At 47.5% G+C, this 27,745-nt stretch overlaps 1 pseudogene across 1 annotated transcript; it reads left to right on the top strand.

Moving 5' to 3' along the window:
- Window positions 1-525: 525 nt before the first annotated feature.
- LOC148319729 (ribonucleoside-diphosphate reductase large subunit-like) lies at window positions 526-27,745 on the top strand (annotated as a pseudogene). Its single transcript, XR_015839638.1, has 18 exons — window positions 526-652; window positions 2,680-2,768; window positions 2,850-3,027; window positions 3,132-3,225; window positions 3,931-3,990; window positions 4,071-4,110; window positions 4,184-4,344; window positions 4,417-4,558; window positions 4,645-4,728; window positions 5,263-5,424; window positions 5,491-5,570; window positions 5,627-5,849; window positions 25,355-25,504; window positions 25,578-25,799; window positions 25,995-26,055; window positions 26,364-26,488; window positions 26,584-26,772; window positions 26,839-27,745. The product of XR_015839638.1 is annotated as a ribonucleoside-diphosphate reductase large subunit-like (transcript).

The raw sequence follows: 27,745 nt of genomic DNA, 5'->3' as shown, positions 1-27,745 counted from the left end.
TAAACAGAAATCCTAAGTGAATCCGTCCTACTGAACATATCTATAGCTACGCTCTGATTCAGCTTAGAGCGGAAAGAGATGTTCTTTAGGTAAGTCCTTGTACCTTGACGCCTATATGACACTGCATGCAAAAATAATAAAAAAATGTGACATAATGACTTATTCATAAACACAATCAAAGCTTGTGTGTGCTACAAATAGGTCAACTAGATTAAAGGGTCTCATAGAAAATAATACCATTCCAAGTACAATTTTTGAACACACTGTTTCATTCATAGTTTTAAAAATTATCCTTCCGTGATTGCAGGAGCCTTACTCTGGATTTAATTGTTGTTTCAAATCAAAACGGGTTTGAGTTTTCCCGCCGCATTCAGACCGGAAAAGGAAAGCGGAAGTTGGAAAAAAAAGACCCCAATGGATTATAGCGATTGGTTGGAATGACAATTTGAGACTCATCTGATTGGCCGAGCGGCAGATAATACAACCGGTCTGTGGCTTGTTGGCGCTCGCATTGTCAGACTCAACTGTCGATCGGTCGTTGCTGCGGTGTAAATATAAACTTGTAACTTTATAAACATTTCGTGTTTACTGCGAAAATATAAGCAATAGGTGCTGCCCGACGAATCCATCAATATGCATGTGATTAAAAGAGGTAGAGTGACTCTTTTTTTTAAATTATTTTAACTTTTTGTTTTGTAAATCATGCGATGCATTGTGGATGCGCAGTTCTTTTTTTTAAACTCCAAACAATGAAGCGGTAATGTCTTAAATGTATTTTAACATTGTTACATTTTTAAAAAAAAACGGAAACGTTTTAGTCTGCGTATTATACGTGTGCTGTAAAATCAGCTGTGTTTTTGCACAGAGATGCCAAACAAAGGCTTAGTTTATGAACAGCAAAGCAAAATTGTATTGCACTTTATTATTACAAATATACGCGTTTGCTTGATTCTTTTTTATTTTTTTTAAGTCAAATCGCGGTAAAAAAGTGCAAGACTGCACAATGTGCGATGGCGCGAAGTGGCTTTGTCATTGCGGCTGTTATGACAGGTAATAATTAATAATAATAATAATTTGCCCTTTATTAGTCCCACAATGGGGAAATTCGAGATTCGAACCCAGGCCTCCTGGGGAGACTGGGTCCTGAACGCGGCGCCTTAGACCACTAGGCCATCCTGGTGATTGTTGTCGCAGCCTCAGTAAAGACCATTGAGCGAAGAACTTAAAAAAAATACAAAATATATACATGAATCATGGAAGAAGTGCGCAATTTAGACATAAACATTTTTAGAAACCAACAATTAATTTTTATTTGTGTGATTGATAATTCAATATTAAGTTAATTTGTCCAGTTCCACCATCAACTGGACAATTTTTATGAACCATTTCACGTCTTATCATTTTGTTGTCTTTGGTGCGACACTGCTAACGATATTCAGTCATTTGAAAAACAATCATTTAAAATTATTGAATTAAAAAATCTTGCTAACTGCTACCGATATTCAGTCTTTTGAAAAACAATCAATTAAAATTAATTAATTAAAAATTCTTGCGGAATAAGTCTTTTGCAATCAAATAGTTTTATTTGAGGAGAAAAGTAATTTTAGAATTGCTATAATTACAGTAACAGTTTTGCAAATCAGTGTTGATGATAGAGTTGTTGAAGAGTACATACTGGCTGTGTTATGTGCTTTCTAACTGGTCAAGAACAAATTGGTTTTAATGAAAAAATGAAGAGCGTATTTACCTTTGGCATATTCATAGTCAGAGTATTAGCTTGATAAAATTTCTGCTGAGACCAAAAACTTTAGTTTTTCTCTTCCTCTCAAAGGCTAAAAAGGTTTCAGAATCGGAGAAACAGAATCAGAAAGCCCTTTATTGTAATTGCACTCAGTGTGCAACAAGATTAGAAAGCTCCCTTCTCCAGTGCAATACAACAATAATTTAATTAAATATCTAAATTAAATTAATTAAAGATTATAAAATTAAATAGAAAATAAATATAAAATTGGATAAATAGAAGCTCTTTATGTTGCTGTTCTACAATGTAAGGGTAGTTGTGTGTGAAAGTTCAGCATGGAGATGGCTCTTGGGAAGAAACTGTTTTTCAGTCTGTTAGTCTTTGTTTTGATGCACCTGCAACGCCTTCCAGAGGGCAACATGTCGAACAGGTGTGAGCTCGGGTGAGTATTGTCTTTGATGATATTAAGAGCTGTGCTGAGGCACCATCTTGTTCCTCCTGAAGTCGATGACGATCTCCTTCGTTTTTGCAGTGTTGAGCTGTAGTTTGTTGTCTTCACACCAAGCTGTTAGTCTCTGGATTTCCTCCCTGTGAGCTGTCTTGTCTCCTTTTGAGTTCTGGTTGTGTACATGTTGAGAGACATAACCTCAGCCCATAATTACGACTATTTAAAACATGTTTGTGATCAAAGTGCTTTAACAATGACAAGGAAGACAAATCAACAAAATCATATCTAAGAACATGATTAAAAATGAACTTTTAATCGGTTATAGTTGATATATGTTCGACATTTAGAGTGGAACAACAGAAAAGAAAATTACAGTGGTGCTCAAGGGCTCTTTTGTATTTTATTTATTTTCTTATAATATTTAGGTGTCCCTCACATTCCTTGCAGCTACAGTTGAGCTTGTCTCATGTTTTGTTTTCTTTCCCCCCAGATGGCCGTCATGAGGCAGTTAGCTTTGATAAAATTACATCTCGAATTGAAAAACTTTGCTATGGCCTCAATTCTGACTTTTTGGACCCTGTAAGTTGAAGTTGTTGACCTAAAATGTCAGAACCCCATGTTTTTTTTTTATTTTTTAACTCCTACTCGCTCTTTCTTCAGACTGGGATCACAATGAAAGTGATTCAGGGTTTGTACAACGGCGTGAGCACTGTAGCGCTGGACACTCTGGCGGCAGAGACCGCCGCCACCCTGACTACCAAACATCCCGACTACGCCATCCTGGCAGCACGGATTGCCGTGTCCAACCTGCACAAAGAGACTAAGAAAGTGTTCAGTGGTAAGTTTGATACAAGTGTACAGAATGATGTGGTCAGACATTAAGATAGGCAGTAATTGTGAAGACAAGGTGCAGTGTTTAACCTTTTTTTTGTTTGTTTGAAGATGTGATGGAGGACCTTTATGCCTACATCAACCCAGTCAACAAGCGTGACTGATCTCGAAAGAGACATTTGACATTGTGATGGAAAACAAGGCTGTAAGTTACTTTTGGTAATAAATAAAGTTACAATTGTAAGTTTTATGACTGAAAGGTCCGAAATGAAAAATAGGTTTGGGGGGGGGGGAATTTCAATATAGCAGGCCCATCGCTATACGTGGGTGTGAGGACTGTGCAATTGTGAAATCCACGTATAATTCATGCCCAATAAAAATACATTGTTGCTTTTATTATTATTAGTTTTATATAGAAATTAAAATTAGAAATTAGAAATCCCTTTATTGTCATTGTACTCAAGTGTGCAACGAGATTAGAGATATATACACATAAGTCTTGAATATGTAGGGATAAACCAGCAATATGCACTTGTGACCAAAAAATGGATTTGGCTCTCCCCAAAAATATATATATTAAAAGAAATTATTATATAAAATTGCGAATAGGTGAAGCCACAGGTGCCAAACCACAAATATGTGAGGGTCCACTGTATTCAAAGAATAATGTTACTGTGCAAACTATTTTCAGAAACAAAATAGAGAAAATGGTGTAACATTTTAAAAAAGGAAGTCATAATTTTACAATTAAAAACTTATTATATTCCAATCATTCCAAGACTTTATTTTCCTAATTCTATTAATCAGTTTTTTATTCCTGTATTAGTATTTTCATTTCTTCTTCAAAATGACCCTAATACTTTAGATTTGTGATCAAGACTTGACTTATTATTTTATCATTATTTTGCAGCGTCTCAATTCTGCCATCATTTACGACAGAGACTTTTCGTACAACTTCTTCGGTTTTAAGGTGATTTCCTGGTTCCTTTACAAGAAATATTTCAATTCAACTATTGGAGCCCACATCTAATTTTCCCCTCTTGTCTGTAGACTCTTGAGCGATCATACTTGTTGAAAATAAACGGCAAAGGTGAGGACCGTTTTTCATGTCATACTCTGGGTTATTTTTATTTATCATTATTAACAAAGTTATGATTGCATAGTTGCTGAGAGACCCCAGCATATGCTAATGAGAGTGGCTGTGGGCATTCACAAAAGAGATATCGACGGCGCCATTGAGACTTACAACCTACTGTCAGAGAAATGGTTCACACGCCTCCCCGACTCTATTCAATGCTGGCACCAACAAGCCACAACTGTCCAGGTAAGGAGGGCTGTGATCAAGGTATAATGGACTGAATTTACTCAGCATTTATTATATAATTTCTTTTTACAGCTGCTTCCTGCTAGCAATGAAGGATGACAGCATTGATGGTATTTATGACACATTGAAACATTGTGCCCTCATCTCTAAATCAGCGGGAGGCATCGGACTAGCCGTCAGCTGCATCAGAGCTACCGGGAGCTACATTGCTGGGGTGAGGGTTTGTTTGACAAATATACAGTAAAGGAGCTTCAACAACCACGTGTCATATCGTTTGATAAAATACCATTTGCATTACAGACAAATGGCACTTCTAATGGGCTGGTTCCTATGCTCTGTGTTTACAACAACACGGCACGCTATGTTGACCAGGGAGGCAACAAGGTCAGGACTGCCATCTTTGGACAACGAATCTCTATGATAAAACTTTAATTAACTGTCATATCGGTATTTGAAGTACATTTTCTTCTAGTCATGAACTCACTAAATGCGATGCACATTGGTCAGTGGTTAAAAAAAAAGTCTGCACACCCCTTTTAAGATGCCAAGTTTTTGTGAAGGGGGAAAACTTTCTGCTTGTGTTCATCTTCACTTAAGAACATGTCCGAGTGTACATTCTGGTCTTTTTCTTTTGTTATTATTATTATGGATTCTCTAATCTCTAATATTTTGCTGGGGATCAAGCTCCATTTCACCTTTCATCTTTGGCTTCACCGGGACTCTTGAATGGTGGTGTTTTAAAAAAGAAAAGAAATTCACACAACTGTGAAAATAATCATTTGCTGCCCACTTAGAGATAGTTTATGAGCTAAGCTTATTAACATCATGATTATTCCCAATTGTAAACTTAAATTTTAGAGATTAGCTATTAATAGTTACAAAAATAAATAAAAATGAAATCTCCCTTTCCTTTTACAGAGACCTGGTGCGTTTGCTATCTACTTAGAGCCATGGCATTCTGATGTATTTGACTTTCTGGAGTTAAAGAAGAACACAGGTAAAGAGGAGCAGAGGGCCCGAGACCTTTTCTTCGCTATGTGGATCCCAGACCTCTTCATGAAACGCGTAGAAAGGAATCAGGTTTGTAAAAGAAATCTTTACATTATTATTGATTTGATTTTAAGTGTTAGTGACTTACTCTTTTAGGACTGGTCACTCATGTGCCCCAATGAGTGTCCCGGGTTGCATGAGTGCTGGGGAGAAGAGTTTGAGGAGCTCTACACAAGGTGGGAGGAGAACTCAATTTATCAACAACTGATTTTTTTGGCACCCCCATCCTCAGTAAATCCTGTCTATTTGTCTGATATGAGAAGGAGGGCCGAGTTAAGCGTGTGGTGAAAGCTCAGCAGGTGTGGTACACCATCATTGAGTCCCAGACTGAAACCGGCACTCCGTACATGCTGTACAAGGACGCTTGCAACAGGAAGAGTAACCAGCAGAACCTGGGGACCATCAAATCGAGCAACCTGTGCACAGAGATTGTAGAGTACACCAGTAAAGAAGAGGTATGATGGGCATTTAGTGATTCATTTAAAAAAATAATAAATAAATCTTGCTTGCAATGGTATGTGAGAAGTCTTCAGCGCATCCATGTTGTCCAATAATGACTCAAGTACAAGGTATGGTTTTTGAGTCATCATCCTTGATTTAATAATTAATATACAAATATACATAAGGTATGGCAAAAGTTGGCAAGTGTGTGTAACATGTAACAAGTAATCAACAACATTGCTCAATTTTATGTGGTATTTTCAGCAGAATGACATCATCATTTCTGGTTACATGTTGATATTTTTATTGCTACAATATATTAACTATTTGCAAATGGACCCTTTTTTGTTATTGTACTGTGGAACATATCCCCGAATATCCACTGATAAATTAATGTACTTCATAGTGGTATGTATGCAATATTTCTGAATAGGTAATTGTACTGTCCTCGCAAAGACATGGGTGAGCATAGTCCTAGCTAGACAGCGAGCTAAACTCTCAAATGATGCAAGATGTCCTCTGGTTGTTTTTCACTTTTAATAGGAAATCTTGACACTGTTGAAAGAGTGAAACTAAAAATAAACACAAATGAACCTATCAGGCATCATTAAAGTACACAGAACATCATGTGTAAGTTGAATGTTGTCCTTGAGCAGAATGGCATCCAGGATGCGTCGTGAGAGTCCTATTAGCCGCTTCCATGACCCCCCATATGGGACGCGTGAGGTGGATTGAACACCCACTCACTGTTTTGTTCAGTTAGGAACTTCCGTATAGTAGCGTCAGGACTTTTGGAATTCAATCCCAGTTCTTTGGCGGCCGCTACAACGTTTGTGCCGCAGTCAGAGCGGAGCTGCCTAACTGGTCCCCGTATTGCGAAGAACCGTCTCAATGCGTTAATACAGCCGGATGTATCCAATGAGTCGATAATCTCAATGTGCACAGCTCTTGAATTCATGCAGCAAAAAAGCATAGCCCATCGTTTGCTTTGAGCTTTTCCACCTCTTATACGTCTGGAGACAACTGTCCAGGGACCAAACACGTCTACTCCAACGTAGGTGAATGGCGGGGAAACGTGTAGGCGTTCAGGAGGCAAGTCTGCCATGATCTATCCTTCAGCTTTGCGACGCAACTGCCGACACACAACACACTTATGTATAACTGAGGAAATGAGCTGCTTCCCGCCTATTATCCAATAGCCTGCTGCCCTTAGAGCGCCTTCAGTAAAATGGTGGCCTTGATGCTTCACTTTCCCATGGTATTGTCTCACCAAGAGTAAAGAAACATGACTGTTCTTCGGCAGAATGATGGGGTTCTTTTCTGTTACGCTTATGTTTGCATGTTTTAATCTACCACCAATGCAAATCAAACCCTCTCTTAGGACCGGATTAAGCTTTTGAAGAGCACTGTTTTGGGAACAGACTCTGTATGTGCGAGAGCTGCAATGTCACTCGAGAAAAACTCTTCCTGAGCTGCTTTAATGATAACCACTACAGCCTCAGAGGACTCATCAGGTGTATGCGGGATTTTGCTGTGATGCCATCCTTTGCAACCACTGGGCATTCTTTGCTTGTATGACTTGACTACATGCATCAGTGTTGCAATTGCTTGAGTTAATGAGCGCATGGAAGAGAAACGTTAGAAATTGTGCGGCATTTAGTCCTTTTCCTTCAACTTGTGTCTGATAACTAGTCACTTCAAAACGTATCTCCGCGTCTGTTTCGGGATTTCCTAATTCATATGACTCTTTCATATCGTCGTGACAAAGGCTTGGCTTGTACAAAAAGGCCGGCCCGGTGAACCATGTTGTCTGCATGAGTTGCGATGCGGGGACTGACCTGGTTGCGTGGTCTGCTGGGTTATCCTCCGTGTTGACGAACAGCCACTGGTCCGGTGTTGTCGATTGATGAATGCGACGAATGCGGTTGTGAACATAAATGTGGGAACACTTGGTCTGATTATGTATATATCCCAGCACGGCCTTACTGTCACAGTAAAACTTAACTGAGTCAAGCTTTAAATCCAGTTCATCTTGAATGAGGTCAGCGACTGCACCACACAATTCTAACCGAGGGATAGTGGGCTGGGAGAGTGGAGCCAGTTTAGCTTTTCCAAGAACAAATCCCACATCAACTTTTCCATCAGTTTGAATGGACCTGAGATACGCCGCAACTCCAATGGCCTTGGTGGATGCATCAGAAAATACACATAACTCACGGCGTTTGGCTTTCGTGAACATGTTAGGAGTGTATGCACGTGGAATGTGTAGAGTGTTCAGCTTGTGTAATGACTCTCTCCATGTCATCCATTCTTTGCGTTTTGCTTCAGGCAAAGGATCATCCCAATCACATTTTTCCACACAGAATTCTCTCAGCAGACCTTTACCTTCAATGGTGACTGGGGAGCGGATGCCCAAAGGATGAAATATGCTGTTCACTGTGGACAGAACACCTCTACGTGTGAATTCCTTTTTCTCGTCTGTTACTTTGAATTTGAAGGTATCTGTGGTAGTCACCCACAGCATTCCTAAACTACGTTGTACTGGCAGATTCTCCACTTAGGTCCAAAGTTTTTTTAGGACCGCACAATAGGGCTGGGCGATATGACCTCAAATCCATATCGCGAGAAATTGAGCAATCTTACCTCGATGACGATAAATGGACGTTAAATTCCCCCCGTGGACTAAAATCAAAATAAATGCAGGAAATGCATATTGACTGTTTTTTTTTTTTTGACCAACTGGTACACATTACTTTCAATGAAAAATAAAAGTACAAAAATCATTTTTATAAACATTACAAATAGCTTGCTTTGCATGACTTGAACAATGTCACAAAGAAAAAGGGTACCTCTTGCAAAATCTTTTTCTGCAAATAGATTGCGCCAAGATGCTCTCATGATGTAAATAATGCCTTTGTGGACCCTAAGTATATCTCTTCCCAATAATATGAGAATTTCTGCTTTGTGGTCAAGCTCCGGGATGTACTGAGCAATTTTTCTTAGGTGTGGTTGGACTAAAGCAGCGTTTGGTGTGGGGATTTCGGCGCGGTCATTTAGTATTTCGTCGCACTCAATGAGCGGTGGAAGCGTGAGCACAATTTTTCCATCAAGAGATTCAACAAGGAAACCTTCAGCTTTGCGGCCTGATGTCTCGACAGGCCCAGCACAAGTTCTCAGTTTGTAGGGAATATGCTGGCTATTTATGTCGAACAGTTCGAAAAAGTCTGAACAGACCAGTGAGCGATTACTTTGGTCGTCCAAAATTGCATACATGCTGACTGCTTTTTTGCGCAGACCTTGGTAATACACTCGGACTAGACAGATTTTAGAGCACGATCTGCCTGTTTGCCCTGGACCACACACTTGGGTGCATTGTGAGCTTACTGTGGGGTCAGTGGCAGGTTGTTCCTCTTCCCCGCCATCGTTTGCTGGTGGAGTGGGCCTGGTGGAAGTAGTGACTTGAGGTGGGCCAAGGTGCATCGCAGTGTCATGTCGTATGCTGTCACATTCTGTGCACTTAACAAGGGCTGTACAGTCTTTTGCTAAATGGCTGCTAGAGGTACAATATTTGAAACAAAAGCCATTTTCTTTAAGGGTAGTTCTTCTCTCCTCAATGCTTTTTGCTCTGAATGCTCTACATTTCTTTAAAGGATGTGCTTTGTTATGAATAGGACAATTTTTTTTAGTCCATTGCATATCTTTGCTAGTGACTTTATATGCAAGTTTGCTGGCATGCTTGCAACTGTTTCAATCTCCGTCTTATGAACAGATACTGCATTATTTTGTTCGTGTGTTCTCTCAGTGGGGCGTGTAAATGCAAAACTTGGATCGTTTTGCCTATGTGCTTCATCGCAGATGAAGCTGGTAAAAAAATCAAATGAAGGAAAGAGTCCTTTGTTTTCTTCCTTAAACTTTGAGCCAACTGAGAGCCATTTGTCTTGCAACCCATAAGGTAGTTCTCCTATTATGGGCCCAACGCCTCTGGCAGTGTCCAGGTATGACAAGCCTGTCAAATATCCTTCTTCCTTTGCACCTTGAAGCTCCATTAGTAAATCACCTAGGTCACTTAACTTTGTGTAATCTTTTGCAGATATTGTAGGAACTCATCAAGTCTTTTGAACAGCAACCTTTCCGTCACTTCAGGCGCAGCATAACAATCCTGGAGCCGTGTCCAGGCCTTTTCCAAAGCTATGTTGGGATAACTAGCATGTACTGAACGTATTCTCTGAACATGTTTTTTAGACTCTGGTCCGAGCCACTCAACCAATAAATCCAACATTTCAGTTGCAGTTAGTCCAATGTTTAAAGTAGCATTGTCAAAAGACGACCGCCATGCCCTATAACTTTCGGACGTGTCATCAAATTGGTAGAGACTTGTACTCACCAAATCGCGGCGAGCCAAATAATGAGCAAGATGTTCTGTTTCTTGTCCTATGCTGTTGGGTGTCGCAGCTCCAGGAGGGATAAATGATTGTGCTGCAGCATTTAAGCATTTTTGCGATGGGGCTTGCCATGTGACAAAACTCTCATTAGGTAACACTTGACCAGGGGCTGTCGTGATGGCTGCTTCTTGATGCTGACTTTGCGTTTGCACATATTCCTGAGTTCTTTTTGCAACATCCTTTTGCAAGTTATTCATGTGTGATAGAGTCTGGCTTTCCTGCTTCCTCAGCAGCTTCCAAGGCTTCAGCTTGGGCAATGGCTGCAGTCGCTTCCCTCTGTAACGCTAGGGCACCAAGCTTAGCTTCTAACTTGGTTTTTCCACTTTTGACTTTAAGTTTTGCTTCCGCTTCAGCGAATGAGGCCTCGTGCCTTGGCTGCTTGCTCTTCTGCTCGTGCTTGAATTGCTGCACTGGATGCCGAAGAACGAGAGCTTTTCGTGGTTCTTGTGTGCACTGACGATGCGTTGTCAGGTATTTCCATTTTCTTTTATGGTGTGCGTTCACTTAAAGAACTCCAGATGATTCCGCTTTTTCACTGTCCTCGCAAAGACGTGGGTGAGCATAGTCCAAGCTAGACAGCGAGCTAAACTCTCAAATGATGCAAGACGTCCTCTGGTTGTTGTTCACTTTTAATAGGAAATCTTGACACCGTTGAAAGAGTGAAACTAAAAATAAACACAAATGAACCCATCAGGCACGTTGGTCAGTATCATATGCGTTTGAAGACAATACAAGACGAATTAGCTGGCAATTCAACAGCAACTCACTAGCATATAACCAAAAGCCTTCAAATGTTAACCATAGATTCAAACAAACAACAATATGGCATGTTACATACAAGCGTTGCCTCTGTTGGAGCAAATAGCTTCCGCTGGATCGCAGCTACACTGGATGCGATCTCTCCTTCTTCCTCCCTCAACTACGCAATCTATATTCCCCTCCCACACGTAGTTTAGCCATCAACACTTCCTGCTTTACGCTACATCCGCCAAAATAAAAGCATGCCTTTCAAAATAAAAGTTGTCATAAACAAATAAGATGAACCTTGCCTGAAAGGCAGAACAGGTAATGTAGTACTATATAGCAGTGGTCCCTAACGATCGGGCTGCGAGCCACTTCAAACTGAGCTGTGGAAGGCCGCAGAGATGAAATAAAAAAAAATCTTGCAGTACTTCCGTTGTATTTATTATTCAAGTCCAAAAAGTATTTAATTTTTCAAAGTGACCAACTTCTCACATTGGACTCTTGATGCATGTCAAGATGCTAATTATCTCGGTCGTATAATATGAAACCCGCGAGCTAGCAAAATGATTACGGCCAAGTACGAAGCTCGCTCTGCAAAATATGTGGCAAGCACCACTCTGTTGGCGGTCCGCAAAATTTAGGGACTTGCATGAACCGGTCCGCGGTGGAAAAAACGTTGGGAACCACTGCTATATAGTAGTAACTAATGTAGTAGTTTATTGTGCTATTTCTGATGGTGCCGGAGCATTTTCTAATTGGAAAGTCAGCAAGTTTCATATTTTAGGGAGGAGCTAAGTTTAGCCTGGTTTCTTAGTCGTAGTTACAAGAGAGTCTTCACCATATAGTTAATGCTCACGCATTAAATCATTTTTAAGGCATTTATTTTTATACAATATTATGTGTATTTACTTGGCGGCTTGGTGGACGACTGGTTAGCACGATGGCCACACAGCGCAGGGGTGCAGGGTGAGACTGTCTCCAGCCTTCCTCTGTGGAGTTTGCACGTTCTCCCTGTGCCTGCGTGGGTTTGCTACGGGTACTCCTATGAGGCGCCGTTCGGGACATAATTCAGGAATAGCTCTCACACTCACGATTGAAATGCGCTCATATACATCGGTGAAATGTTTTCGCTCATACACACTAGTGAAATGCGCTCATACACATTACTGAAATGCGCTCATACACACTAGTGAAATGCACTCGTACACACGGGTGAAAATGTTGTCGCTCATACACACTAGTGAAATGCGCTCATACACATTACTGAAATGCGCTCATACACATTACTGAAATGCGCTCATACACATGGGTGAAATCCGCTCATACACATGGGTGAAATCCGCTCATACACATGGCTGAAAATGTTGTCGCTCATACACACTAGTGAAATGCGCTCATATACATTACTGAAATGCGCTCATACACATTACTGAAATGCGCTCATAAACACCAGTGAAATGCGCTCATACACACTAGTGAAATGCGCTCATACTGTCGCGGTTCGGAGAACCGAGAGTGGGGAAAAGAGGACCCAAGAGCGACTGGGGTGGTGTGAACTGGGTTTTTTGAAAGAGGAGGCAGGGGAGCAGCCCGATCCGAAACCGGGGCTGGGGAGCGAGAGGTGGAGCGACGCGGCGGGTCGGGCGCGGCTGCGGGAGCGAGGATGGGCTGGCGGGCGTCGAGGCGGCGAGCGCTGGAAGTGGGTGGTGGGCTGGTGGAGAAGCAGTGGGAGCGGCGCGGAAGAGGCAGGTGAGCGGCGTGGCGGGGGGAGCGCAGGCGAGATGAACGCCGGTCAGGAACTCGGAGCTGGGCGCGGGAAGCTCGGGTTCGGACGGGCACAGGACGGCTGGAGGGGGAACAAGAGGACACGGAAGTCAGACAGGCGCGGGAAGCAACAAGATCAGGCGAGCAGGCACCGTGTCGGGACATGAGCCAGTACCACGTAAGGTGACGGGATAATCCGGCGTCTGGCTCCTGGCGAGGCTGGGTTTTATGCCGGTGGTGATTGCCGCTGATGAGCAGCAGGTGCGCAGGAGCCGACGCCCACTCAATCCGGAGGTGTGCCTGGCTGGAAACTGCCGAGAACCTGAAAGCAATCACATTCGCCAGGCCCCCCCAAACCCGAACCGCCACAGTACCCCCCCCTCAACGGACGCCTCCTGGCGTCCTACCCGGCTTGTCCGGGTGTAGGGCGTAGAACTCCCTGATCGGGGAATCGTTGAAGAAGAGCTTGCGAGGAATCCACGAGCGCTCCTCTGGGCCATAACCTTCCCAGTCCACCAGATACTGGAACCCTCTACCCCGGCGCCGCACGTCCAACACTTTGGACACCGTGAATGCCGGGTGGTCGTCGATGATCAGGGGGGGTGGAGGGGAGACGGTCGGAGGGCTCAGAGGGCTGGAGGAAACAGGCTTGACAAGGGAGACGTGAAAAGTGGGATGAATCTTAAGGGAGTCGTGGAGCTTGAGCCTGACGGAGCACGGGTTAATTATTTTCGTGATTGGGAAGGGGCCGATGAACCGGGGAGACAGCTTACGTGAATCCGTCTGTAGTGGAAGGTCGCGGGACGAGAGCCAAACCATTTGGCCGGGCCTGTAGTCCGGAGCCAGGGACCGATGGCGGTCGGCCAAGCGCTTGTTCCTCTGCGCCGTGCGAGTGAGAGAGGCTTTCACCTCGGCCCAGACTCCTCTGACCCGACGGAGATGCTCCTCGACGGAGGGGACAGCCACGGCGTGCTCCTGGTCACTGAACAGAGGGGGTTGATAACCGAAACAGGCCATGAAGGGTGACATACCTGTAGCGGCGCAGGAGTTGTGGGCGTACTCGATCCAGGGCAGGGCCTCGCCCCATGAGACCGGTTTACGGGCCACCACGCACCGCAGCGCCGCTTCTAGGTCTTGGTTGGCCCGCTCGGTCTGCCCATTGGTCTGCGGGTGGTAGCCGGAGGAGAGACTGGCCGTGGCTCCCACCGCCTTGCAGAACTCCCTCCAGACCTGTGATGAGAACTGGGGGCCTCGGTCGGAAACGATGTCCACTGGAATTCCATGGAGTCGGAAGACGTGCTGTGAGAGGAGTTTGGCCGTCTCCAAGGCGGTGGGCAACTTGGGAAGGGGGATGTAGTGCACGCACTTGGAGAAACGGTCGATGATGGTTAAGATAACGGTGTGCCCGTTGGAGGGAGGAAGACCGGTGACGAAATCCAGGGCGATGTGGGACCATGGGCGACTCGGGATGGGCAGGGGACGGAGGAGACCGGCCGGGACAGAGTGAGAGGCCTTACCTCGCGCACAGACTGAGCAAGCCAACACAAATTCGCGGGTGTCCTTGGCCATGCGGGGCCACCAGAAGTACTGTTGGAGGAAACGGAGGGTGCGCGTAACGCCCGGATGGTAGGTGAGCGAGGACGAGTGCCCCCATTGGAGAACCTGAGACCGCGCGGCATCGGGTACGTACAGGCGGTCGGAGGGGTCTGGCCGGGGGTCCGGTTGTTTCTGCTGGGCCTCTCTGACGATCTGCTCGATCTCCCAGGAGGCAGGAGGAGGGTAGGATGGGTTCAGGTGTGTCTGGACTGGCGGGAGGCGAAAACAAGCGGGAGAGGGCATCAGCCTTACCGTTGTTGGAGCCGGGTCGGAAGGAGAGGGTGAAATTGAAGCGGCTCAGGAAGAGGTTCCAGCGAGCCTGGCGAGGATTTAACCTCTTGGCGGACTGCAGGTAGGCCAGGTTCTTATGATCAGTCCACACCAGGAAAGGGATCGTGGTACCCTCGAGCCAATGTCGCCACTCTTGGAGGGCCCACACCACCGCCAGCAGTTCACGATTTCCGACATCATAGTTCCTCTCAGCCGCAGACAGGCGTCTGGAAAAAAAGCACAGGGGTGAACCTTCTGGGTTACGGGATCCCGTTGGGAGAGAACGGCTCCTGCTCCGGTGTCGGAAGCGTCCACCTCGATGATGAATTGTTGCGAGGGGTCGGGGTGTTTGAGCAACGGGGCACTGGTAAAGGCCTCCTTGAGATGGGAAAAGGCGTGGGATGCCGCCGGAGTCCACTGGAAAGGGGTGGACGTGGAGGTGAGCGGGGTGAGAGGACTGGCCACCTTGCTGTAGTTCCGCATAAAGCGACGGTAGAAATTGGCGAACCCCAAGAAGCGCTGTAGCACCTTGCGGGCGTGGGCCACTCCACCACGGCCTGGATTTTGGCGGGGTCTGGCTGGGGTTGCCCCCGGACGATGATGTAGCCCAGGAAGGGCACCGAAGGGACATGGAACTCGCACTTCTCGGGTTTGACGAACAGGCGGTTCTCCAGGAGGCGCTGGAGTACCAAACGGACGTGTCGGCGGTGATCTGGGAGAGAGCGGGAGAAGATGAGGATGTCATCCAGGTAAATAAATACAAAGCGATTCAGCATGTCGCGAAAAATGTCTGTCATCAGGGCTTGGAAGACTGCTGGTGCGTTGGTGAGACCGAAAGGCATCACGAGGTACTCAAAGTGACCCAGGGGAGTGTTGAACGCCGTCTTCCACTCATCGCCCTCACGGATACGTACCAGATGGTAGGCATTACGGAGGTCCAGTTTGGAGAAAATCTGGGCTTCGCATAAGGGCTCGAAGGAGGGGTCAATGAGGGGAAGCGAGGATTTGTTCTTAATGGTGATTTGGTTTTGGGGCTTGAAGTCGATGCAAGGACGGAGCGAGGAGTCCTTCTTCTTCACAAAGAAGAAACCAGCTCCCAGGGGAGATGAGGAGGACCGAATGAGCCCGGCGGCCAGGGAGTCGCGGATGTAAGTCTCCATCGCCTCCTTTTCCGGCCTGGAGATGTTATACAGGCGGCTGTTGGGAAGAGGAGCCCCAGGGAGAAGGTCGATGGCGCAGTCGTAGGGCCGATGGGGAGGCAGAGTGCGTGCGAGGTCCTTGCTGAGTACTTGGGCGAGGTCGTGGTACTCGGAGGGCACGGAGGAAACATCGGGCGGAGGAGGAGTGGGAGAAGGAGATGAAGGAGCCGGATCCGCGGAGCGCAGACAGTGTGAGTGGCAGAATTCGCTCCATCCAGTGAGGGAACATCTCCTCCAGTCAATGGTCGGGTTGTGGGTCTGGAGCCATGGGAACCCCAGCACCAAGGGAACCTGGGGTGAGTGGATGAGAAATAGCTGGATGGACTGAAACGATGAGGGTCAGGGGGGTGGTCTGCTGGGAAACATGGAGGAGGCCTGGGTTCGAATCTCAAATTTCCCCATTGTGGGACTAATAAAGGGAATCTTATCTTATCTTACGCGCTCTTTGACGCCGATACAGATCAAAATAAGGCTGTCTCCGTCCCACGGTCACTTCTGCTCACCCCCAACAGCCTTCCCCGTTGCTACCACATGGAGATTCGATGTTTTTTTTTATTCGCCTCTTCAAAATCATGTCCGATTGTCTTCTCTGGCTCCCGTTTTCGCCTGTCAATCAAATAACGATGTAGGCGGGACTTCCGGTTCAAAATTGACCTCAGAATTTTCTCTATTTTGAATTGACTTTCGTTGCAATTACATAATGTCGCATGAACAATTTGCTAACTAAAGCACTAATAATAATAATAAATTAAAAAAAGAATGCCCATCCTCAAAAGTCACTTGACGCCAGCGACTACACGACTTCCTATTGGCTGGTCCAGATCGTCTTAAAAAAATGCAACTTCCAAATTAAAAGCATTCATATTTACTAAATGAGCAAAAGCGTTATTTTAAGACCATAATAAACAAGAATATGGATTATTATAATGTGTATATTTTATGCAGTATGTCACCAACGTATGACATTGCTTGAGTTCGGCCACTTCATGACTTTTGGGCAGCGGACATGTTTTACTTTGAAAGACTAAGGAAAGGAGTTCCGATGACGTCATATATAAATAGCTCTCACACACCATTGTGAAATACGCGCACACAGTCAAGTGAAACACACTCACACAGCACGTTGAAATGCGCTTATACAATCCACTGGAATCCTTTGACACACTTCCATGAAAAAAGCTCTCATACACACAACTGAAAATGGTCTCAAACATATTACTAAAAATGTTACATATATGCTACATATTTTTTCATATATTTTTTAATGTGATTAAAAAAATAATAATTTTTATTTCAAAATATGATAAAAAATGTTTTATTTAAAAAAATGTTGTGTGTACGAATTATTTTTATCACATTCATATTTTTTTAATCCATAATTTATTTTTAAATTAATTCATAAACAATTTTTCATATTTCTCCCAAAAGAAAAATTCATACCCGCAACGCTTTTTTCATAATTTTTATGTGATATGTGAATGTGTGTATGAAAGCTTTTCAGTAATATGTATGAGACCATTTTCAGTTGTGCATATGAGAGCTTTTTTCATGGAAGTGTGTCAAAGGATTCCAGTGGATTGTATAAGCGCATTTCAACGTGCTGTGTGCGCGTATTTCACCATGGTGTGTGAGAGCTATTTATATATGACGTCATCGGAACTCCTTTCTTTAGTAAAACATGTCCGCTGCCCAAATGTCATGAAGTGGCCGAACTCAAGCAATGCCATAACTTGGTGACATACTGCATAGAATATAAATATTATAATAATCCATATTCGTGTTGATTATTCTCTTAAAATAACGATTTTGCTCATTTAGTTAATATGTTTTGCTTTTATTTTGGAACTTGGATTTATGTGTCGGTAAAGACGATCTGGACAGTCAATAGAAAGTCGTCTAGTCCCCGGGAGTCAAGTGACTTTTGAGTATGGGCACTCTTTTTTTTAAATTTATTTTTATTTTTTCAATGCTTTAGTTAGCAAATTGGTCATACGACAGTAGTAATTACCGCAGAAGACATGTCAAAAATTCTGAGGTCGACTTCGAACTGTAAGTCCCGCCTATATCGTCATGTGATTGACAGGCGAAGACGGGAGCCAGAGAAGAGTGGAAGAAAATCAGTCGTTGTAAAAGAGCACTATAATAATAATGTAAAAAAATAAAACACAGGGATCTCCATGCTCTAGCAACGTGGACGGCGGTAAGGGTGCGGAGAAGTGACCGTGAGACGGAGAGAGCCGTGTTTTGAACTGTATCGCGTCGGAAAGCGCGTAACTCACTTGATGCAGACGAGCTAAGCTATGCTATATGCTATAAACTGTGGCGGTTCTAAGAACCGAGCGGGAAGAAGACTGGACCCACAGGCAAGCGTTGAGGATTGAGGTAGGTTTATTGATAGGATCGGGGGGAGAGGAGCGGGCTCGGAAGCCGGGGAAGGAGGGCAGGTGGCGGAGCGGCGAGGCGGTGCAAGTGCGCCCGCAGCAGTGGAGAGATGCGTGCCGGCGGAGGTGCAGCGGGGGCGACGGGCGGAGAGCAGACCGGTGCTGTGGCGGGATGAGCGCGGGCGAGGAGATCGGCGTGGAGGCGAAGACGGCGGCGAGCAGGCGGAAGCGGAGAATGGCAGGCAGGCGGCGTAGGGACGGCCGAGATGCGAACGGTGCTCTGGAACTCGGCGGCTGGCAGCGGAGGGTCGGGCTCGGACAGGCGCTGGGCGGCTGGAGGGAGAACGAGGACAGACAGGGGTTAACTTGGAGAGCATGTCACTAGAACCAGGCGTGTGCGAGGCGAACGACGACATGAGCCGGGTACCACGGTAGGTCACGGGATCATCCGGCGTCTGGCTCCTGGCAGCGCTGAGCTTTTAAACCCCGCGGTGATTGCTGTTGACAAGCTGCAGCTGTGCGGGAGCCGACGCCCTCTCCAGCCGGAGGTGTGCCTGGCGGGAGATTGCCGGAAATCTGAAAAGAGAGAAACTCGCCAGGCCCCCCCCCCAAACCCGAATCCCCACAGTACCCCCCCCTCAACGGACGCCTCCTGGCGTCCTACCTGGCTTGTCTGGGTGTTGGGCATAAAACTCCCGGATCGGGGAGTCGCTCAAGAAGAGCTTGCGGGAATCCATGAGCGTTCCTCCGGACCGTAACCCTCCCAGTCTACAAGGTACTGGAAACCCCTCCCCCGCCGCCTCACGTCCAACACTCTGGACACAGTAAAAGCTGGGTGGTCGTCGATCATCAGGGGGGGTGGAGGGGAGATGGTCGGAGGGCTTAGAGGGCTGGAAGACACCGGCTTGAGGAGAGAAACGTGAAATGTAGGGTGGATTTTGAGGGAATCGGGAAGCTTGAGCCTGACGGAGCAGGGGTTGATGATTTTGGTGATGGGGAAGGGACCAATGTATCGCGGGGACAGCTTACGTGACTCGGTTAGGAGGGGAAGGTCGCGGGTCGAGAGCCAGACCAGTTGACCGGCCTGGTAGTCGGGGGCCGGGATTCGATGACGGTCGGCTAGGAGCTTGTTCCGCTGCGCCGAGCGGTTGAGGGAAGCTTTTACCTCCGCCCAGACTCCCTTGGCCCGACGGATGTGCTCCTGAACGGAGGGGACCGCCACTGCGTGCTCCTGTTCTGCAAAAAGGCGGGGTTGGTAGCCGAGACAAGCCATGAACGGAGACATACCTGTGGGAGCGCTGGAGAGGGAGTTGTGGGCGTACTCGATCCACGGGAGTGCCTCGCTCCAAGACACGGGGTTCCGGGCCACCACGCACCGCAGCGCCGCCTCCAGGTCTGGATTGGCCCGCTCGGTCTGCCCGTTGGTTTGAGGATGGTACCCGGAGGAGAGGCTGGCCGTAGCGCCCACCGCCTTGCAGAACTCCTTCCATACTTGGGATGAAAACTGGGGACCCCGGTCGGAAACGATGTCTTGCGGTATGCCGTGGAGCCGGAAGACGTGCTGGGTCAGGAGCTTGGCCGTCTCCAGAGCGGTGGGTAGCTTGGGGAGGGGAACGTAATGAACGCTCTTGGAGAAGCGATCGATGATGGTGAGTATGACCGTGTGCCCGTTGGATGGGGGAAGGCCCGTGACGAAATCCACGGCGATGTGGGACCAGGGGCGGCTAGGGATAGGCAGGGGGCGGAGGAAGCCCGCCGGAGCTGAATGGGAGGCCTTACCTCGGGCGCACACCGCGCACGCCGGCACGAACTCTCGTGTATCCTTGGCCATGCAGGGCCACCAGAAGTGCTCCCGGAGGAAGCGGAGGGTGCGAGTGACGCCCGGATGGCAGGTGAGCGAGGACGAGTGCCCCCACTGGAGCACCTGGGACCGCACGGCGTCGGGGACAAAGAGGAGATCCGAGGGGTCAGGTCGGGGATCGGGTTGAGTCTTTTGTGCTTCTCGAACCGTGCGCTCAATCTCCCAGGAGGCCGCCCCCAGGAGGCAAGATGGAGGGAGGATGGTCTGCGGGGTCTCTGGAGCGAACATCCGAGATAGGGCGTCCGCCTTGCCGTTGTTTGACCCGGGGCGGAAGGAAAGGGTGAAATTGAAACGGCTCAAAAAGAGGTGCCAACGGGCTTGGCGGGGGTTCATCCGTTTGGCTGACTGCAGGTATGCTAAGTTTTTGTGGTCGGTCCAAACGAGAAAGGGAACGGGTGTACCCTCCAGCCAGTGCCGCCACTCCTGGAGGGCCCAAACGACTGCCAACAATTCTCGATTGCCGACGTCGTAATTTTTCTCCGCGGGAGACAGGCGTCGGGAGAAAAAGGCGCATGGGTGAGTCTTTTGAGTGTCGGTGTCCCGCTGGGAGAGGACGGCTCCCGCCCCAGTGTCGGAGGCATCCACCTCCACGATGAACTGAAGTGCGGGATCGGGGTGTCTGAGGACCGGGGCGCTGGTGAAGGCTTCCTTGAGGTGTCCAAAGGCTTGGGCAGCCGCTGGGGTCCACTGGAAGGGGGTAAGGGTGGAGGTGAGTGCCGTGAGGGGGCTGGCGACCTTGCTGTAGTTACGGATGAAGCGTCGGTAGAAATTGGCGAACCCCAGGAAGCGTTGGAGTTCCTTACGGGTGGTGGGAGTGGGCCACTCCACCACCGCCTGGATCTTGGCGGGGTCCGGCTGGAGTCGACCCCGGGCGATGATGTAGCCTAAAAAATGGACCGAAGGAACTCGCACTTTTCAGGTTTGACAAATAGGCGGTTCTCCAGAAGGCGCTGGAGTACTGCCCGGACGTGGCGTCGATGATCTTCGAGGGATCGGGAGAAGATGAGGATGTCATCCAGGTAAATGAAGACGAAGCAGTTTAGCATGTCCCGGAGAATGTCGGTCATTAGGGCTTGGAAGACTGCCGGAGCGTTGGTGAGGCCGAAGGGCATAACGAGATATTCAAAATGGCCGAGGGGGGTGTTGAAGGCCGTCTTCCATTCGTCGCCCTCCCGGATGCGAACCAGATGGTAAGCGTTCCGGAGATCTAGCTTGGAGAAGACCTGGGCTTCGCAGAGGGGCTCGAACGAGGGGTCTATGAGGGGCAGCGAGGTCTTGTTCTTGACGGTGATGCCGTTTAGGGCCTTGAAGTCAATACAGGGGCGAAGGGAGGAATCCTTCTTTTTGACAAAGAAGAACCCTGCCCCCAGGGGCGAGGAGGAGGGCCGAATGAGACCGGCCGCCAGGGAGTCGCGGATGTAGGTCTCTAAGGCTTCCTTCTCCGGTCGGGAAATGTTGTACAGTCGGGAGCTGGGGAGCGGAGCCCCGGGAAGGAGATCTATGGCGCAGTCATAGGGCCGATGGGGAGGAAGGGTGCGGGCGAGGTCCTTACAGAAAACCTGGGCCAAGTCATGGCATTCGGAGGGCACGGCCGCCAGGTCTGGTGGAGCCGGGGCCGGAGGGGAGGATCGGGGAACCGGGTCGGCGGATAGCAGGCACTGCGAGTGGCAAAGCTCGCTCCACCCCATGATGGAGCATCTCCTCCAGTCGATGGAGGGGTTGTGCAACTGGAGCCAAGGGAAGCCCAGAACCAGGGGGACTTGTGGCGAATGGATGAGGAGGAGTTGGATGGTCTCCCGGTGGTTACCGGAGACGATGAGGGTAAGAGGCCCGGTCTGTTGGAAGACCTGGGAGATGAGGCGCCCATCAAGGGCCACCACGCGCCGCGGGGAAGGGAGAGGCTCCAGGGGGACACCCAGCCGGCGAGCCAAAGCCAGGTCTAGGAAGTTGCTGTCCGCTCCGGAGTCCACCAGGACGGTGGCCGAGAGGGACTGGCATTGCCACAGGAGGCGAGCGGGGATGGACATGCGTGAAGAGGAGCCCGTGGCTGATACGTTATGGCTCGCCGCAGGGCTCCTGATCAACGGCGAGCCCCCCTCTTTTGGCTTTACCTGACAGTCGGCGAGGAAGTGACCGGGGTTGCCACAAAAAAGGCATAACTGGCTCGAGAAGCGCCTTTGACGTTCCTGGGGGTCCAAACGGGTCCTCCCCAGCTGCATGGGCTCCTCCTGGCTGATGGGAGGGGAGACCGGAAGCCGAGGACGGGTGTCGGCGGGAGGCGTGACGGGGAGAGCAGCTGGCCGGGGCGACCTGCGCGTCCGATCGGCCTGCCGCTCCCACAGCCGGTTGTCCACTTTAACGGCAAGGGCGATGAGGTCTTCGAGGGAGGTGGTCTCGTCACGGAACCCTGCCGGATTGCGAGTAACCGGCGGGTGGCCTCACGTCCCTTGACGGGATGATCAAAAACCCGCCGCAGCTCTAGGCAGAACTCGTGGTAGGAGGCCATCGCCGGCGCCGATGCCTCCCACAGGGCGGTACGGTAGCCCATTTCGCGGCACGGCCGCGGAGCAGATTTACCATGTAGGCAATCCGAGCTCGATCGGTCGGGTAACTATGGGGTTGCAGGTCAAAAACCAACGAGGTGCTCAAGATGAACTGGCTACAAGACCCCAGATCGCCGGAGAATGGCTCCGGCGTGGGGACATGGGGTTCCCTGCCGCTCGGAGGGAGCATGGCGGGAGGAGGAGGAGGAGGGACCGGGGAGGTGCCCTCCGGGAGGTCGGGAGCAGAGGAGAGAGAGCTGACCTGCTTGGAGAGGAGCGCGAGTTGGTGGTGGAGAGCCAGGACGGAGTCCATGAATTCCTGCAGCATCCTCTCGTGACGGCCCAGCTGTCTGCCTTGGTGGGAAAGGGCCTCCTGGAGGGGATCCGGGCTCGCTGGGTCCATTGTGTTGGCCGGATGATTCTGTGGCGGTTCTAAGAACCGAGCGGGAAGAAGACTGGACCCACAGGCAAGCGTTGAGGATTGAGGTAGGTTTATTGATAGGATCGGGGGGAGAGGAGCGGGCTCGGAAGCCAGGGAAGGAGGGCAGGTGACAGAGCGGCGAGGCGGTGCAAGTGCGCCCGCAGCAGTGGAGAGATGCGCGCCGGCGGAGGTGCAGCGGGTGCGACGGGCGGAGAGCAGACCGGTGCTGTGGCGGGATGAGCGCGGGCGAGGAGATCGGCGTGGAGGCGAAGACGGCTGCGAGCAGGCGGAAGCGGAGAATGGCAGGCAGGCGGCGTAGGGACGGCCGAGATGCGAACGGCGCTCTGGAACTCGGCGGCTGGCAGCGGAGGGTCGGGCTCGGACAGGCGCTGGGCGGCTGGAGGGAGAACGAGGACAGACAGGGGTTAACTCGGAGAGCATGTCACTAGAACCAGGCGTGTGCAAGGCGAACGACGACATGAGCCGGGTACCACGGTAGGTCACGGGATCATCCGGCGTCTGGCTCCTGGCAGCGCTGAGCTTTTAAACCCCGCGGTGATTGCTGTTGACAAGCTGCAGCTGTGCGGGAGCCGACGCCCTCTCCAGCCGGAGGTGTGCCTGGCGGGAGATCGCCGGAAATCTGAAAAGAGAGAAACTCGCCAGGCCCCCCCCACAATAAACTATGCTAATGTCGCCAGGCCATTATACAGTATTTCTTTAGATGTTTAGAATGCGAAGTAATACACAACGTTTTGCTTTTTATGATGTTCAAGGTATTCTGACTGAAATGCAGTGGAATCGAGGTCACCAGTCGTCATTTCCATTACCTGTAATTGTAAATTTGAATGTGAGTTACTATTGCAGTCAGATGCATATGAGATGTCATTTAGTTGGCACGACTTTGATCGCCACTGTTTTGCTTGTTGAATAACAAATGAAAAGTGAGTCATACATGGTGTTTCAAAAGATAATTGTCAATGTTTTATTAAATGAAATTACAACCTAAAATTGTGTAATATTGTATTATCTAAAATGGTTCGACATCGATTTTTTTTGCAGACAAATATAGCTTTTTCTAAAGAAATTAGACGAAAAACAAACTTCTTGGTAAAAAAATAAAATAATAATAATAAACAGGTCATGTCTTATGGAAGCATTAAAACGTCATTGAATATTCCTGTGCATTGATGGCGAGCCTCCCACCGTAAAGAACCAAGCACCATGGTCATTGAGGAAACTCGACGGTGTGGTAGGAGACTTTTTTTTGGGACTGTGGGAGGAAACCAGAGGACCCATGCAGGCATGGGAGAACATGCAAACTCCACACAGGATGGCCGGAGCCCCGATTGGAATCCTGGATCTCTGCACTGTGAGGCAGACGTGCCAACCACTCGATCGCCGTGGCGCCCATCCATTAAATGTTAAATAATTTTTTTTTTTTAAATGTTGGATTGTTAAGCGAGCTTGTCATAGTGTTTGTTTGTATTAGCGCATTTCACTTGTGTGTATGAGCGCATTTCACTGGTGTTTATGAGCGCATTTCAGTAATGTATATGAGCGCATTTCACTAGTGTGTATGAGCGACAACATTTTCAGCCCTGTGTATGAGCGCATTTCAGTAATGTGTATGAGCGCATTTCACCCATGTGTATGAGCGCATTTCAGTAATGTGTATGAGCGCATTTCACCCATGTGTATGAGCGCATTTCAGTAATGTGTATGAGCGCATTTCAGTAATGTGTATGAGCGCATTTCACTAGTGTGTATGAGCGACAACATTTTCAGCCATGTGTATGAGCGGATTTCACCCATGTGTATGAGCGCATTTCAGTAATGTGTATGAGCGCATTTCAGTAAGTAAGTTTCGTATGGCTACACCTCTATTCATAGAGGTGTGGGTCCGGGAGCGAAACATTTCAGTAATGTGTATGAGCGCATTTCACTAGTGTGTATGAGCGACAACATTTTCAGCCCTGTGTATGAGCGCATTTCAGTAATGTGTATGAGCGACAACATTTTCACCTATGTGTATGAGCGCATTTCAATAGTGAGTGTGAGAGCTATTCCTGAATTATGTCCCGAACGGCGCCTCATATACTCCGGTTTCCTCCCACATTCCAAAAACAAGGATGGCAGGTTGATTAAACACTCTAAATTACCCCTCAATATGAGTGTGAGCGCGGATGGTTGATGGTTGTCCATTTATGTGTGCCCTGCGATTGGCTGGCATCCAGTTCAGGGTGCAATCCACTGGTGTAATCTTGTTTTTAACACGGGCCCCCTCCCTTTCCAACACAGGTTGCAGTGTGTAACCTGGCTTCCATCGCCCTCAACATGTACGTTACCTCCAAGAAGACCTCTGACTTCAAAAGGCTTGCGTTCGTCACCAAAGTCATTGTGAAGAACCTCAACAAGATCATTGATATCAACTACTACCCTGTGCCCGAGGTACACTCCCATCATCAGTCAGCCTTCAGTATGATGCTTGTGTGTCGTGCTCAACCTCTGCTCCACTTTATAGGCCGAACGCTCGAACAAACGTCACCGGCCGATAGGAATTGGCGTTCAAGGCCTAGCTGACGCCTTCATCCTGATGCGTTACCCTTTTGAAAGCCCGGAGGCCCAGCTACTCAACATCCAAATATTTGAGACCATCTACTATGCCGCTTTGGAGGCCAGCTGTGAGTTAGCGGCTGAGTTTGGGCCTTACGAAACCTACGCTGGATCTCCTGTCAGCAAAGGGGTGAGCGTCTCACAATCATCTGACCAATATGGATTTTTTTTTAGGTCAATATTTGGCGGAATAAGATTCAGATAACATATTGATTGGGTGATTCATTTGAAAAAAATATATAATGAATGTAATTAATTAGATTTTGGTCCCTTAGATATGAAGTGAATCCACAAACTTTTCTTTACAAGAATATGTTCTATGCAGGCCCACTCGATGAAATATGGCGTTCTGACTCATATTGCGTTTGCGGCTCTTGAGTTGAGCAGCAAAATCCACCCATTTTTAGCCATCTCAGGGGACGGCCATTTTGTCGCATCTGTCACCTGAAAATGACATCACAATTGCTCAGGTAATGACCAAGCAACTGTGTGATGTCATCTTCAGTCAACAGAAGTGACAAAATGTCGGCCCGCTGAGATGGCTAAAAGCGGGTGGGTTTTGCTGCTTAATGCATACTCCACAAACACAATATTAATCAGAATACTATGTTTAGACTAGTGAAGGCACATTTGTTTTGCAAAGATTTTTTTTTTAGTTGACTTCACACTCAATGGTGACTAATGTAAACCCTAGTTGCTATGCTGTGCACGTTTCTCTGGCAGATTGTCAATCCTCACCTGCTGAAGGACCTCACAGAGAGAGGACGGTGGAGTGACGACATGAAGAATCAACTGATAGCTCAGAATGGCTCCATCCAGGTAGCAGTCACATTTTTTTTGGTGGGATTACGAGTTCTCTTTCCTCTTACCGATTCTGTTATTGAATTTGGTGTTCACACGTTTGATTCAAACAGGGCATCGAGGAAATCCCATCTGATTTGAAGCAGTTGTATAAAACCGTGTGGGAGATCTCTCAGAAGACTGTCCTGAAAATGGCAGCGGACCGTGGAGCCTACATTGACCAGAGCCAGTCGCTGAACATCCACATTGCTGAGCCCAACTACGGCAAATTGAGCAGCATGCACTTTTACGGCTGGAAGTTGGTGAGTGAGAAAGAACGCATCCACAAATGGTGCTCCGGAAGCTAACCTTCTTGTTTTGGCGTGCAGGGCCTTAAAACTGGCATGTACTATCTGAGGACGAAGCCTGCAGCCAACCCCATTCAGTTCACCCTCAACAAGGAGAATCTAAAAGAGGCTCAGACGACAAAGAGTTCAGAGGAGTGCAAAGAGCATAACATCGCCACCATGGTGTGTTCGATAGCAAATAAAGACGAGTGTTTTATGTGTGGCTCCTAAGTGAATCACTACATGAGTGCGCAAAATTTTAAAAAATGTTCTCACAACCAGGTGTTTTCGATTTGTAAAAATTATGTACTTAAGTTTTGCTTTTGTAACTCGATTTGGTCACTAAGCTTTGAAGTTATTTAATATTCGCTGGGATTTTATGTTGTACAGTGTATTGTATGGAACAATAGGATACAATTAATGTATACTTTGTGGTGTGCTTTTAAGCTGTTTATCCTTCATGAATGAAAAATTGTTTTAAATATCAGTATTTTGACACTAATAATATTATCATGTAAATTATTTCTGGACACTTCATTAGGTACTTCTGCACAATCTAATGAAATCCGGATGCAGAACCTTTGAAAAACAAAAATCACTTCCAGGGATAATACGACTCAGTTCTGATCATTTTATAATTCAGTGTTTATTTTAGAATTTGTTCTGTAGTATGCGGCGGTATAGAGCTGCTGAGTGTAACTAAACAGAGAACCTTGTAACATATGTAACAACATAAGTGTGACAACACATTGTATTCTACCTAACGTAAACCAGTAAATATTACATTCAGGGGTTTTATATGAATCATTGTTAATGTGATTACATACAGCAATAATGGATTGTGTAACAGCATGCAGTAATCCAGTTTTAAGTTATTGTCACACATTTATATGAAAAATGTGAAAACTGCTTGGTTGTATTTCAACTGTGACTCTCTCTCACAACAGAC

This window comes from Idiotropiscis lumnitzeri, chromosome 17, assembly GCF_059441095.1.
Source record: "Idiotropiscis lumnitzeri isolate Australia: NSW breed Sydney's pygmy pipehorse chromosome 17, RoL_Ilum_1.0, whole genome shotgun sequence".
Classification (NCBI taxonomy): domain Eukaryota; kingdom Metazoa; phylum Chordata; class Actinopteri; order Syngnathiformes; family Syngnathidae; genus Idiotropiscis; species Idiotropiscis lumnitzeri.
Note: the sequence above shows the minus strand (reverse complement) of the source record. Positions and strands in the feature narration are given on the sequence as shown.